General features: G+C 39.3%; 1 long non-coding RNA gene across 2 annotated transcripts in view; it reads left to right on the plus strand.

Moving 5' to 3' along the window:
- The window catches only part of LOC123381636, a 61705-nt gene that overhangs the window by 2183 nt on the left and 43855 nt on the right, over positions 1-15667 (plus strand). The window lies entirely within an intron of this gene.

Consider the following 15667-nt stretch of genomic DNA (forward strand, 5'->3'; position numbering starts at 1 on the left):
TCAGTCTAGACTAGGGAATCTGACATACATAGAGCCCCAGATCAGCCACTTGCTGGCTGTGTGACCCTGGACAAGGCATTGATCCTCTCTGAGTCTTAGGTCCTTTGTTTGTAAAATGGGTACAATAAAAGTCCTGCCTCACAGGATCGTTCTGAGGGTAAATAGATAGAATGCATGTGCTTAGCCTGCAATGTGTGCCCCGCAAATGTTAGTGATTAGTGGAGGTGGTTTTCTCTGGGTGACTTGCTCTGGGTCTTATCTCTGCCCCTGTATCTCTTACCTTCTCCTCTTTCCCGTTGCTGCCTAAATGGTCTTGTAGCAAATCTTTGCCTATCATTTCTTTTGTTCAGCTCTCTTTAAAATACCTTCCTGGTGTGTGAAGCAAAATCCTAATCATGGTGTGAATCATGGTGTGTGAATCCTCCCCAGTCCCTGGCTTGGCTAGGATGGGAAGGAAGTAGGACAGGGACGGCCCAGTTGCTTGGCTCCTACAGGGCCAGGGCTGCAAGAGGGGGACCCTCTCCTCTAAGCTGTGTAGTCTCAAACCTGAGGAGGCTGTGGCACAGAAAGATAGGAAGCCAAGTTTGGTGGCTCAGGAAGACCGGGCTGAGCCAGCTGAAAGGGGCGTGGACTGTTAGGCTTGTGGAACAAGATAGTGAACCAAGACTTTCTGTGTAACCGCTTCCTCCCCTCTCCCCATTTCCCTGAAATTACTACAAGGATGTAAAATAGGGGAGCAGAGAGGACACATACTACCAGAAACACAGGGGAAAGTGACACTGATGCATTAGAAACTGGAAGAATTTCTACTAATACTAGAAGGACCTGTCTGGGGAGAGGGCTAGCCGTTTGTGGGGTTCCCCACGTGAGAAGGAAGAGCCATCCTGGAAGTCATTAGAGCTTCTTGCGATTGTGTGGCTTCCGTGTGCCAGACCTTGGGCCAAGGGAGTCACATGCACCACCTCACAGTGAACCCCCATCACAGCTGAGGGCTAACATGCTATTATGGACCCCATTTTGCACAAGAGGTAGGGTCGCAGCATCCCAGCCAACTTGTTGTAACCCGAACTTCAAAGACAAGGTTCACTGGCATAGCACGGATGTTCCCATGACATGTGTGCCGTGGTATCTCACCTTATTACTCCCCTGAGGCAACGAAACCCAGAAAGTAGCACTGACCCTTCAGCAAACCCCAATGTTTCCCTCGTCTGGGCCTGGATGATTAACACAGTGTTCTCATCTCACCCGCCACGGGGGGACAAAGGTGAGGATGCGTGGACAGAGGAAGACCACTGGGCCTGTGAAAAGACTCAGAAGTTCACAGTAAAGACATTGATGCAAATATTCCCCCTTGAGACAAACTTCCTGCCTGAGTCAGCAGAAATCTTTAGAAAATCTCCAATTTGTATGCCCAGTGAGATTCAAGGGGACACTGTATATCTGAAAAAGTATACTCTGATACTGGAAAACATTGTTTTCAGCTAAAAGGCACAATTAACTGCATTAAAAAAGGCAATGAAGACAGGAAATTGATTGAATACTGTATTGAAACAGAATCCATGATTTGAAAATGGGTTTCAAATTTTTTTCCTTTAATTCAGAAGAAAGGAATAAAGGGATGAGTGAGCTTAGTGGAAAGATTACATTGAAAAAAGACTTAATAAATAGAATAAAACAAACAATAGTCAAAGAAATAATAAAATAAATCTGCCATTAGGTGGCATTTAAGTGAACATTAGGTGAAGTTACTGAAATGAGACCTCTAGCCAGGTGAAATATTTGAGTTTCAAGGGTTAAAGGAAAATCCTGTAAGTATCCAGGCAGAGGGCCAAGACAACAATGGCTACAACAGTAATATAAAAATACTTCTCTTTCATGTGATAGTACAAAAGTATGTGATTCAAGGTTTGCATGGGGACTCTGCTCCATGAGGTTTCCCAGAGTTCTGAAGAATTTATTGAGAGCACAGACTTATTTTATCTTGTTGCGCTGCCATTTTTAGGGTGTTAATTTCATCTGCAAGGGTCCTTGTTAACAAGCAGCAGATTGGAGAAATAATAAAAGCAGGGCGTGCCCCTCACACCCCTTTTAATCACCTACCTCCAGCTGAAAGGGAGGCTGGGATATGTAGTTTTAGTTCTAATAAACTGTGTGCTTAGCTAAATGTTAGGGTTCTGTAACTATGAGAGAGAAGAGAATGGTTATCGGAGAACTTTTACCTCTATGCACTACAACTGGAAATTAAAGACAAAATAAAAAGGAAAACACCCAAATCAATCGTTCTCTACCACATAAAAATTTTTGAAACACTCTATTGTAGCCCTTGGATCAAAGCGGAAATATAAGCAGAAACTGCAGAAAATCTAGAAAATAAAGACAGTGAACTACATATCAGAATCTGTAGGAAATGGTTCAAGTAATACTCAGAGGAAAGGCCTTAAATATTGATATCAATAAACAAGAAAGATGAAAACAAGAAAATTAAATCTCTTATAAGTTAGAAAAAGTACAACAAAATAAAAATAAACCAAAGGAGAGCAAATCAAGAAATTTGTAAAGTATAAAAGAAGAATTATGAGTTAATAAGAAATATAGAACTAATTACAGGAGGAAACCATTAAGATAGATCAACCACAAAATAATCTAAGAAAAAGGGCAAGAAAGTGTAAATACACAAAATCAAAAATGATAAAAATAACCACAGACAGGACAGTCAAGAATCAGTAAAGTGCTTTGCTTAACTTCATGTAAATATTTAAAAATCTAGATGAATTTGGCAATTTTTTTCCTAAAGTATAAATGATCAAACTCCATCCAAGAAGAGAGAGAAAATCTAAACAGTTTCATTTGTTAAAGTAGCTAAAGTGATCTCCTCAAAAAGCACCAGACCCAGATGGCCTCACAGGGAAATTCTACCAACCCTCTAATGAACTGATAATTAATTCCAATATTATCTAGACTGTTTCAGAGTTTTTAAGAGGAACTTCTTCCTATTTATGTTAATAAAGCAAGTAGAATATTAATACCCAAATTCAAGAAAGATTTCACACAAAAGAGAACATAGTCACTTAGGAAAAGCAGTGCAAATAATCCTAAATAAAACTTAAATAAACTGAACCTAACAGTACATTAGAAGAAAAATACATCGTGACCAAGTGGAGTTTATTTCATGAATCTACAAATTGTACAGTGTTAGGAAACATACGTTCATTTTGTAGTAATCTAGGATCTAGATCTAAGGAGAAAACTTAATATTATCTTCTTTATAGACACTAAACAGGCATTTGGAAAAGTTCAGCATTCATCTTTGATAGAAATACTTTATAACATAGGTATCGGTGGATTCTTCCTTAACATAATAAAGCACATATGTCTTGGCACAAAAGTCAGCATCATGCTTAATGAGGGAACACTAAAAGTATCCCTACTAAAATCAGGAGCAAGGTAAAATTATCTATCACACTGTTATTAAACATTGAGCTGAAGGTACTAGCCAAAAGAAAAGAAAGAAAATGGAAATAGAAGTCATACAATGTTATTTGCAGACAATATATTCATATGTTTAGAAATCACAAGGGAATCAAATTTAAAACTGTAAACAGAATTCTTTTTTTAAAATATATGAAATTTATTGTCAAATTGGTTTCCATACAACACCCAGTGCTCGTCCCAAAAGATGCCCTCTTCAATACCCATCACCCACCCTCCCCTCCCTCCCACCCCCCATCAACCCTCAATTTTACTATAAACAGAATTCAACAAGGTGGTGGGGTACAGCTTATGTGGAAGTCAACCATATTTTTGTTGTTGTTGTTGTTGTTTGTACATAAGACCAACCAGTTAGAAGAAATAATAGAATAAAAAAGACCTCACTTCTAATAGCAGAAAAAAAATTCCAGGAATAAATTTGTCAGGATATTTGTATAACCTATGAGGAAAAAACTTAAAATACTTCTGAAAAATCTAAAGAAGACTTGAATTGATGGAAACATGCAGTATTCTTGGATAGGAAGATTAGCATGATAAAAGAGGTGTTTTCTCCCCAAGTTAATTTATAAATTTAAGATAATCTAAGTTAAAATATTAGTATGCTTTTAAAAAAACTGGACAAGTTGATTTTTTAATTTTTTTTAACATTTATTTATTTATTTAGGGGGAGGGAGAGAGAGAGAGAGTGCATGCACAAGCAGTGTGGGTCAGAGAAAGAGGGAGAGAGAATCCCAAGCAGACTCTGTGCTGTCAGCACAGAGCCCAGCATGGCCTCTGTCTCTCAAACCATGAGATCATGACCTGAACCAAAATCAAGAGTCAGATGCTTAACCGACTGAGCCACCCAGGCACCCCATGGACAAGTTGATTTTAAAATTCACATGAGAAAAATATAAATAAGAATAACTACAAGAACTTAGAAAGAAGTATCATGAGGGGTGCTAATCCAATAGCCATTAAAGTCCTCCGTAACTAAAACAATGCTATTCTGGTACATGAAGAGAGAGGCCAGTAGATGAGAAAGCAAAGTTAGAGTCAAATATGTACAGGATTTTAGTAGAAGTTAAAGGTGCCATCTCTAGTAGAAATGTGTGATATGAAATCGATTAACCATAGCCCTTGTCCACAAAACACTTAAAAAAAATTGATCATTAAGCCAGAAAGAAGACTCCGTACTTCCCCAAATGGAGAAATTGTATAGGTCACATTTTTCTGACCTCAGTACAATAAAAGTAGAAATTAATTACAAAGAGAAAAAGACAAACATCTTGGAGGTGAAAAATCACTCTGCTAAATAATTGTGGGTTTTTTTTTGTGAGATAGGAAACCAGACTACAGTTTCAGAATACTTGGAAAATGAGACAGTGACAGAACTACACATTAACACTTATGGGATGCAGCTATTCCTGTACTAGCAGGATGATTCACAGCCTTAACTGCTTTTACTGAGCAAGAATAAAAATAAATGGGGTAAGCACCCAACTCAAGAATATTACATGAATAAATTTGAAAATGCCAAAACAAACTATATTCTAGGAAAATATAAACTAAAGCAAAACATAAAATATAAGTAATATTCAAGGAAGAAATTTAGAATATAGTTAAAATCACTTTGCCCAATGGGTTTTATAAGGTGTTTTTTTGCTTTTTGTTTTTTTGTTCTTGGTTGTTTGTTTTTTTTTTTTTCCAGAACCAAGCAGAGATACTTTCTGGGTCATTTAATTTATACCAGAGTATAAAAGGGAAGGAAAACTTCTTATGGGTTTGTGACTTCCTTGAATATTCTGGATACTAATCAGTGTACAAACTCCATGGAAATTCTGTTGGGATTTTGATTGGATTGTAGTGAATCTACATATCAGTTTAGGAGACTGTATAATACTGAGCCTCCCCATGTATGAGATGATACATTTATTCAGGAAGGTCTTTTTTGACTCTTTCAATAATCTTTGAAATTTTCTCTATAAAATTCTGACACATCTCTTAATAGATGTATTTTTAGGTACCTTGTAGGTTTTGTGCAATAGTGGTTATTTTAAGATAAAAAAAATTAATGACCAACAGCATATGAAAAAGATGCTCCGCATCACTAATCATTAGACACATGCAAATCAGAACGACAGTGGGATACCACCTCACAACCGTTTAGAAAGATACTGTCAAAAACCCCCGCCAAAACAAAATAACAAGCATTGGCAAGGATATGGAGAAATTGGAACCCTGTGCCCTGTTGGCGACAGTGTAAAATGGTGTAGCCATTATGGAAAACAGTATGGCAGTTCTTCAAAAAGTTGAATTACCATTTGAATCCAGCAGTCCCACTTCTGGGTATATACCCAAAAGAATTGAAAATAGATCTCAAAGAGATATGTAGCAGCATTATTGACAACAGCCAAGAGGTGGAAGCAACCCAGATGTTCATTGACAGATGAGTGATGAACAAAATGTGGCAAATTACATACATGTTCGACCTTAAGAAGGAAGGAGATTCTGACAACATGGATGAACCTTGAGGACATTATGCTAAGTGAAATAAGCCAGTCACAAAAAATGGCAAGTACCGTCTGATTCCACTTACATGAGATACCTAGAGTAGTCAAATTCAGAGAGACAGGAAGTGGAATGGTGGTTGCCAATGGGCTGAGGGAAAAGGTAAAATAGTTGTTTAATGGGTATAGGATTTCAGTTTTGCAAGATGAAATGTTCTGGAGATCTGTTGCACAACAGTATGAATATGCTTAACATACTCAACTGTAAAAAGGGTTAAGATGGTTAATTTTATATGTTTTTTACCGTGATAAAACATTTTTAACTATTAAAAAATTTGAATTGTTAACAGAGCATGAAATTGAAATATGGGTAAGATCACTTTAGTATATTGGTCTTGTCTTAAGCAACTTTGCTCACCCTTTCTACATACTCCAATTATTTGTGTATAGATTCTGTTGGACAGACTGGACAATCATATTGCGAGCAATTAAGTTTTGTTTCTTTCTTTCAGTTCTTATTGTTGTCTGATTGTGTGATCCTTAAATTCCAATACACTGTTAAATAAATTGTAATAAAGGGTATTTTTGTCTTATTCCTGATTTTGAAAGGAATGGCTTTAACATTTCACCACTAAGTAGCATGTTTGCTGTAGGTTTTTGGTAGTTTCTCTAGGTCTTCTGTATTCCTTTCTTGCTAAGAGTGTTGCCCCCCATGAATGGGTATTGAACTTTATCAAATACTTTTTTTCTATATATGTTGAAATAGTTTTATGGTTTTTCTCTGTTAATATATTAATGTAATGAGTTACATAGATTTCCTCATAATAAATTAAATCCAGCTTTGTCTTTTTTATATATATAATGCTGGATTTTGTCTATTAATATTTCATTCAGGATTTGTGTTTCTGTGTTTATGAGATACAGTCCTATTTTCCTTTATCATACTGTCATTGTCTGTTGTTTTTGAATTAAGATATTACCAGCCTCCTAGAGAAAGTTGGGAAACAGTAACTCTTCTGTTTTTTGAGATAGTTTAAGACTAATGTGATGGTTAATTTTATGTGTCAACCTGACTGGTCCATGGGTTACCCAGATATTTCGCCAGACATATTCCCTTTCTCCCTCTTCCCTTCCTCCCTCCCTCCCCCCACTCTCTTTCTCTCTCCTTCGCTCTCTCTCTCTCTCCCTCTCTCTCTTTCACATATATATGTGTGTGTGTGTGTGTGTGTGTGTGTGTGTAATTTGCTGGCTCTGTTTTTCTGGTGAGTCCATAATACAGTTGACCTTTGACTAAACAACATGAGTTTGAACTGCATAGGTCCACCTATACGTAGATTTTTTAAAAAATACATACAGTACTGTAAATGTATTTTCTCTTCCTTATGCTTTTCTTAACATTTTCTCCTTTCTGGCTTACTTTATTGTAAGTATACATTATATAATATGTATAACACAAAAAATACATATTAATCAGCTGTTTATATTATCAGTAAGGCTTCTCGTCAACAGTAGGCTATTAGCAGTTAAGTTTTGGTGGGAGAGGTCAGAAGTTATGTGGATTTTCCACGGAATGGAGGGTTGATGCCCCAACCCTTGATTATTTCTTTGTTGAATGTTTGGTAGAAGTTGACTGTTACCATCTGGGCCTGGTGGGGTTTTTGGGTAGAGGTGCAGTTAGATTTTATATTAAGGATTCAATTCTTTAACGAATATGAGTCTCTTCAGAGTTTCTAATTCTCCTTGAGACAATTTTGGTAAGTTAGATTTTCTTTGAAGTTAGCCATTTTGGACTAGGTTTTCAATTTTATTGGCGTAAAGTTGTTCAAAAGATCCTTTTGTGATACTTTTTGAAAATTTTTTATGTTTATTTTTTTTCGAGAGAGAGAGACAGAGTGTGAGCAAGGGAGGGGCAGAGAGGGAGACACAGATCTGAAGCAGACTCCAGGCTCTGAGCTGTCAGCACAGAGCCCTACAGGCTCGAACTCATGAACTGTGAGATCGTGACCTGAGCTGAAGTCGGACGCTTAATCGACTGAGCCACCCAGGCACCCCTGTGATTTTTAAAATCACCATTTTCTCTGTATTTTTTTCTTTGTTAATTCCTATTACATATTAGTGTCTTTTCTTTTTCTTATTAATAGCTTTTGGTTTTGTTGATTTTATCATTATTTGTTTTTAAATTTGATTATTTCCAGCTCCTATCCTTATTATTTTATTTATTTTTCTTTCTTTGGGTTGCTCTATTCTTTTTATAATTTTGTGATTTGGGTGCTTAGCTTATTAATTTTCATTCTCCTGGTCTAATATAAATCTAACCTTCAGGTACTACTTTAGCAGGACCCCACAAGCTTTGATATATACTATTTGAATCATCGATAATTATTCTTTTTTGATCCATAAGTTGTTTACAGCTGTGCTGTAACACAGAATGTCATTCTTTATCTTTTTATTCTAATTTAATTGCATTGTGGTCAGAAAAGATGATATGTATGCTAGTAAGACTTTGGAACTTGTGGAGAGTTACTTCATGGCCTGGTATCTGTCATTTTTGCAAAACTTATGTGGTCAAAAAGAATAGGTTTTCTATAATTGTTTGTTCATTATATTGTCAAGTGTGTTAATTGTCTTATTCAAATGTTCTGTAGTCTTAAAAATGTTTTGCCTGCTTCATCTGTAAATTATTGTTTGAGTTTGTGTAAAATTTTCCACTATGATATTGGATTTATCAGTTTTAAAAATAATCTATTACATTTTTATGTATTTTGTGAGAGTATGATGTTAAGTGTATACATGATAATGACATAACTATTATATATTACAGGTGAGGTGTTCTTTTCATCATCGTATACTGTTGATATTCTTTTGAGTTAGTCATGATTTTTGTCTTAGAGTCTGTTTTTCCCCCCTGATATTAATAGAGCCACCTCAGCTGTTAGTTGGTATAATTTTTCTGTCCCTTTATTTTCAATTTTTGTATTCACAAATAACTAGATTTTGATTTTTAAAACTCAATCTGAAAAATATAATTTTTAACTGAATAGTTTTAGTCCACTTACAATTATTATAAGCCGCAAAAGGTCCATATTTAGTTTTTTAGTAACTATTTTGTACCTTTTGTAAGCCATACTTTTAATTTGCTTATTTTTCTGTCTTCTTTTGGATTGATTGAATTTTATACTCCCCTTTTCCCCTTCTACATTCTAATTTTAGTCTTAAGGTGTGACCTTTCACTTTTTTAAAATAAACTTTTAATTTTAGAATAGTCTCAAACTTACAGAAAAATTGTAAAGATAGAACAGAGGTTCTGGTATGCCCTACAATCAATTCTTTTTATTGTTAATATGGCTTGTTTGTTACAGTCAATGAAGTAGTATCGACCCTAACATACATATTTACTCATATTGCCTTGGGTTTTACCTAAAGTTTTTTTTTTGTTTGTTTTTTTACAAATTGTAGCAGTTTTTATTGTTCACATTTTTATGAGGAAGAAGTAAGATAATGGTACTTAACCAGTAGAATTGATTGTGTTTTCCAGGGATTCAATAAGTATTTTTATTTCTTAATTTTTTATTGAGGTATGATTGACATATAACATTGTATTAGTTTGGATATACAGCATAATGATTTAATTAAAAAAATTTTTTTTAACATTTATTTATTATTGAGAGACAGAGAGACACAGAGCGTGAGCAGGGGAGGGCCAGAGAGAGGGAGACACAGAATCGGAAGCAGGCTCCAGGCTCTGAGTTGGGGCTTGATGTGGGGCTTGAACTCACAAACTGTGAGATCATGACCTGAGCCGAAGTCGGTCGCCCAACCAACTGAGCCACCCAGGAGCCCTAATATTTGTACACATTTCAAAATGATCTTCACAGTAAGCCCAGTTACCATCCATCACCATCCATAATTACAAAACACATTTTTTCTTGTGATGAGAACTTGTTTTTCTCAAGTTTATTTATTTTGCTTTCGTGACCTCTGCACCCAACGTGGAGCTTGAACTAATGACCCCAAGATCAGAGTTGCATGCTCTTCTGACTGGGCCAGACAAGCACCCCTTCTTGTGATGAGGACTTTTAAGATTTACTCTCTTAGCAATTTTCAAATATGCAATACAGTATTATTAACTGTAGTCACCGTGCCATACATTGCGTCCCCATGACTTACTGTATAACTGGAAGTTTGTACCTTTTGACCTCCCTTTCCCATTTCACCCACCTGTACCACTCATTCCCCTCTGGCAACAGCCATCCTGTTCTCTGCATCTGTAAGTTTGATTTTTTTTTAGGGGGGTTGTTTGTTTTGTTTTTTAGATTTTATATGTAAGTGAGATCATATGGTAGTTTTGTCTTTCTGTATCTGACTTATTTCCCTTAGCATAATGCCCTCAGGGGTAATCCATGTTGTTGCTAATGGCAAGATTCCATTCTTTTTTATGGCTACTATTCCATTGTATATATACATGCCAAACGTTCATCCACTCATCCATCAATGGACACTTAGGCTGTTTCCGATGGGCACTTAAGCTGTTTCCGTGTCTTGGCTGTTGTAAACAATGCCGCAGTGACATAGGGGTGCGTGTATCTTTTGGAGTTAGCGCTTTTGTTTTCTTCAGATAATACCCAAAGGTGGAATTGCTAGATCGTGTGGTAGTTTTATTTCTTATTTTCTGAGGAAACTCCGTACCATCTTCCATAGGCGGTGTGCCAGTTTACATTCCCGTCCACGGCGCACAAGGGTTCCCTTTTCTCCACATCCTCACCAACACTTGTTACTTCTTGTCTTTTTGATAACTGGCCACTCTAACAAGTGTGAAATGATATCTCACTGTGGTTTTATTTGCATTTCGCTGGTAATGAGTGATGCTGAACATGTTTCCGTGTGTCACTTGGCCATCTGTGTGACTTCTTTGGAAAAATGTCTGTTCACATTCTCTGCTGAAGTTCTTTTTCTATTCCAGAATCATATTCAGGTTACCACATTACGTTTACGTGTCCTTAGGTTCCTCTTCGCTGTGACAGGTTCTCAGATTTTCTTTGCTGTTGGTGACAGTTTAAGGATTGCTGGTCAGGGGCGCCTGGGTGGCTCAGTCAGTTAAGTGTCCGACTTCGGCTCGGGTCATGAGCTCGCGGGTTCGTGAGTTTGGGCCCTGTGTTGTGCTCTGTGCTGACAGCTCGGAGCCTGGAGCCTGCTTTGGAGTCTGTGTCTCTTTCTCCCTGCCCCTCCCCCGCTTGCGTGCGCACTCTCTCTTGCTCTCGCTCAAAAATAAATAAACATTAAAAATGTTTTTTAAAAGGATTACTGGTCAGTTATTTTATAGAATATCCCTTCAGTGGGATGTGTGTGGTGAGTTTTTTTCCCTCACTAGACTGGAGTTAGGGATTTTGGAGAGGAAAATCCCAGACGGTGTGCCATTTCTGCATCTCGTCGTGTCAAGGATATCAACATGTCTTATTCCTATTGATGTTAACCTTGATCATCTGCCTGAGGTAGTGTTTGTCAGGTTTCTCCTCTGTAAAGTTACTCTTTTCCCCCCATTTCCACACTTCACTCTTTGGAAGAGATTCCCTATGTGAAGGAAATCATTTTGTGCAGCCCACATTTAAGGAGTGGGTAGTTACACTCTACCTTTCTGAGGGCGGAATATCTGCATAAATTATTTGGAATTCTCCTGCATGCATCTCTTCTCTCCCATTGTCTATTAATTCAATAACTTACTTATGTAAGTATGGGTTACTTGGTATTTATTTTATGTTTTGTGTATGATCCAAAACTCCTTTATTTATTTTGTTACTCATGTTGTTTCAACTGTGGCTGTTGCAAGTTTATTCGTTAGTTCCTGTGTACCTTTCATACATATATCCATATCTCTGCCTGTGTGTGTGTGTGTGTGTGTGTGCACGTGTGTGTGTCAGCACTTTTTTTTACTCTCTGGCCCTACAAGGTACTCCAAGCCCATTTTATATATTTCCTCCCCTAGTCCTACAATCAGCCATTACTCCAAGGAGCCCCCACTCTTTTTTCTTTATTGGAGCACAGTATGCATTAGAAACTTCCCTTTAACTTGTTCACATTAATACTTGACTTAACAAATATTAAGGCTAATCAATAATAATGACCCTCCTCTCTCAAGACCTTAAACATTTTAACTCTTAACAGATACGTCTCTTGGATTAAATGTGATACTTGTCTAGTATTTTAGTCCTGCCTTATTTTTCTACCTCCCAAATCCATTATTATTGTTGGTCTATACAACCCAAATCCTGTTTCGAACTCAGACCCGAAGCTTTGTCTCCTGTCCCCACGTGAGCATCAGCTTCCTCTCTCGCCTTTCTCTGGTCAGCTGCCATGACAGCTCACATGTTTACCTTTCTGGCTTTTTAGTTCCCACTTTATGTCTTGCTCCTGGGAATTGCCTCTGTGTTTCTGTAAGTTCCAGTATTTGTTATATTGTATTGAGCATTTCTAGGTATTTACGGTGGGGAGGTTTTTGGGCTATCTGGTCCACAGTATTTCCAGAACCAGAAGCTCTTTCAACTCATTTGCAAAGCTAAATAAACCTGACAAAAGATAGCACAAAGAAGAAGGCTGCAGGCAAATCTCATTTACAAATATAGATGCAAACATCTTAAATAAAATATTAGCAAATTGAATCTAGCAATATATTAAATGACTATTCCACAATGACCAGGTAGGGTATATTATTGGAAAGCAAGGACAGTTCTATTTTAGGAACTCTATTAATATAATTCATCATATTAATAGGCCAAAAGGGAAAAACCAGGGATGATAAAAAGGCATTTGATAACATTCAGCATCCATTTCATAGAAAAACCTCTCCTAGCAAAATAAAAATAGAAGGATTCTTCTCTAGCATGATAAGAAAGGCACACAGAAACATCCCATCCTTAAGGGGGAAGGCAGCAGAGCCTGGGGACCTTCTGAAGCCAGAGGGTCCCCTCCAGTTGCTCAGAGTTGAGAGTTAAATCCCCATGTCCCCACTTCTCTGACTCATTTGAGACCAAATATTCCAGTCACCCTGATGTTTTGCTTTGTAAGCACACACTTTTCCCCAGATAGACTAGAATGACTGTGACATGTTGGATAAGCTGCTACTACTTGCTGAGATTCTCTGAGCCTCCGTTTTCTCGTTTGTGAAATGGGGCTTTCCTTCTCTATTATACGTGGCAGTGAACTCGAAGTTCCTGGAGTACAGTAAAGGCTCGAAGAATATCGCTTGGCCCCTCCCTCTTCTCCCAGCTCTCCTTTTGCTCTTTCTCCTCATCTTCCCATCTTGGCATCTCCTCTCCTGTTTCATGGCTCCAGGCCTGGCCTGCTCCTTGGCCTTACCCCAGCTAAGCCCACTGGGTAGGATGTGTGGGGAGACCCTAGAGTTAGCACCCAACGACAGGAAGGTAGCTGTACAGAGCCTGATTGGGGGCTGGCCGGGGTACCTCCCCCAGTCCTTCCTGCCCCACGTCCTGCCTGGGGAACAGGTCGGTGAGTTATGGAACTCCAGGGGAGCTCTGAAGGTTAGGGGGTCCATCTGGACAACCGGACCCATTGTGGGAGTTTCTGCACTCTGGCCTGATGAGGGAGGTTCCAGAGTGAGCAGACACCAGTGTAGAGAACTCTGGGGAGCCAGCTTCCTGCTAATTACTTCTTTCTGGGTTCCTCCCTTGGGGCCAGAGTCTTGGGTCACTGCCCCACAGCTTCTCAGAGGAAGACCAAAACCAGACCTTGACCTCCAGGCTACCACATCAGGCCCCTGCTGACTGTGCGCTGCCGTTCTTCCACTGGCCCCCTAAGCTCCACCATTCTGCTCTCCTTACCACCCCCAAATTTTCTTTCTGCTCCCTTCACCTCCACATCTCCACCCACAGTGTGCCCCGTTCTGTTTTCTTACCCAGGCAGTATTCCTTGGCCCATCAGCGTTAGCATTTAGTCCTTTCTCCGTTAGAACATTACAATAATCCCCCCTTTTTCATCAGTATTAACCGTGCCTTTTACTTTCTGTATTCTGATGCTTTGACATCTTGAAGCCTAGTTGGTGCTGGAGGTTCAGGTAATTCCTAGAGATAGTGGACACCTCTCCTGGGAGCCACCTTTCAGATGAAGACCACACAGTCCAGAGCCCACACCCCTAACCACCTCCTTTATGGGGCTCTGACAGTCGGGGGGCAACTGTCCGTTCACCCTGATCACCCCAGAACAGGTACCAGGTGACTAGGGACATGTGCTGTGTCCCAGAGTCTGCTGAATTTATTCATACTAGCCAATCCTAAGTCTGTTTACCTTGCCCCGCCCATTTCTTCTCATGGAAACCACCATAAAGACTAGTCCACATTTCCCTTGCTCCCTCTACCTCCTGCCTTACCCAGGTGCTTCCCTGTGTGGCCCCTTGTGGTGTGGCATGCCTCCTCCTGTTGGGATCTCTGCGTATGACATACCGTGTTCAGTGGCAGTCAGCTCCTGATCTTTTGGCCTCGCTTACCCAAATAATAACCAAACCCACATTTTAAAACAGGATTCGTTCGGTTGTACTGAGGTCACCAACGGACCTCCAAATCTCGGTGGCTTCATTTACAGAGCTCGTTGTTGGTCTGGGTGACTCTCCACGGCGGCGTCCTCCATGCAGTGACTAAGGGATCCAGCGAGCTGGACGCTTCCCCCTCCCTAGCTGCGCATGTGGGGACATCCATCCACAGTCACTGTGCAGAGTTAGAAAATGCTCGAGGATTTGAAACCGGCACTTAAATGCTTCGGCCCAGCGGTGGTACACACCATGTGTGCTCGCAGCCCGTTGGGTAGAGTGGCGAGGTAGACCAGCCTAACTGCCGGGAGGAGTAATCCTCCAGCGTGCGCAGGAGGGAACGAGGGGTGACTGTGTGCCAGAGGCGTCTACTACGTCCTCTCTCCCAGTGTGGGGTGTTTCCTTCTTTAACTCATCCCCAAACTGCACAGATCGAGGTGAGTCATGTCATGGGCTGAGATTAGGATTTGGTGGGGGACTGGCTGGAACAGGAAATTTGGGCTTATGGAGGGAAGCCCTTATATTATCACCTCCCCCAGACAGAGCCACCCAGCTTGAGTTTGGCATCATCTAGAACTTAAAAAAAAATTTTAATTTTAAAAAGGAGGACGAGGGAGAAAGAGAGACAAACAAACAACTTCAATCCCAACCGAGCAGGGACACAAATAGCGACTTTTAATTATATAATCTGCTTTTGATGAATTTATTTCTGACAGTTTTATAGGTTGACGAGAGAGTGCATTTTAGATGCAAAAAAACCCCCATTATTCATTCTGGGCTCTTTGAGCATAAAAATTGTCAAATGATTTTAATACAGTTTTAAGTTTTATGTTTATTGTCAAGGGAAAAAAAAGTCCACAGCAATTACCGAGTCACATGCCCCTTAAATCTTTATGTTTCTGACAGCAAGAACAATAAAATATGTTTTTGCCCAAACCTTTTACCACTCAGATTGACGTGGCTCCAGCGACAGCTGCTTTTCTTCCATCTGAGAACCGTTTATGAGAAAAAGCTAACTTAGAACTACCTCCTCCTCAGTGGGGGGCGGGGAGGGAAGCATCTCAGCTGTTCTGCACAACAGATGTTCCTTTGCAGAAAGGTCCAGACCCCAAGATCTGGGCCCAGAGAAGGAAATGGGGTGACAGCAGATCGGGAA

This window comes from Felis catus, chromosome D4, assembly GCF_018350175.1.
Source record: "Felis catus isolate Fca126 chromosome D4, F.catus_Fca126_mat1.0, whole genome shotgun sequence".
NCBI classification, from domain to species: Eukaryota; Metazoa; Chordata; class Mammalia; order Carnivora; family Felidae; genus Felis; species Felis catus.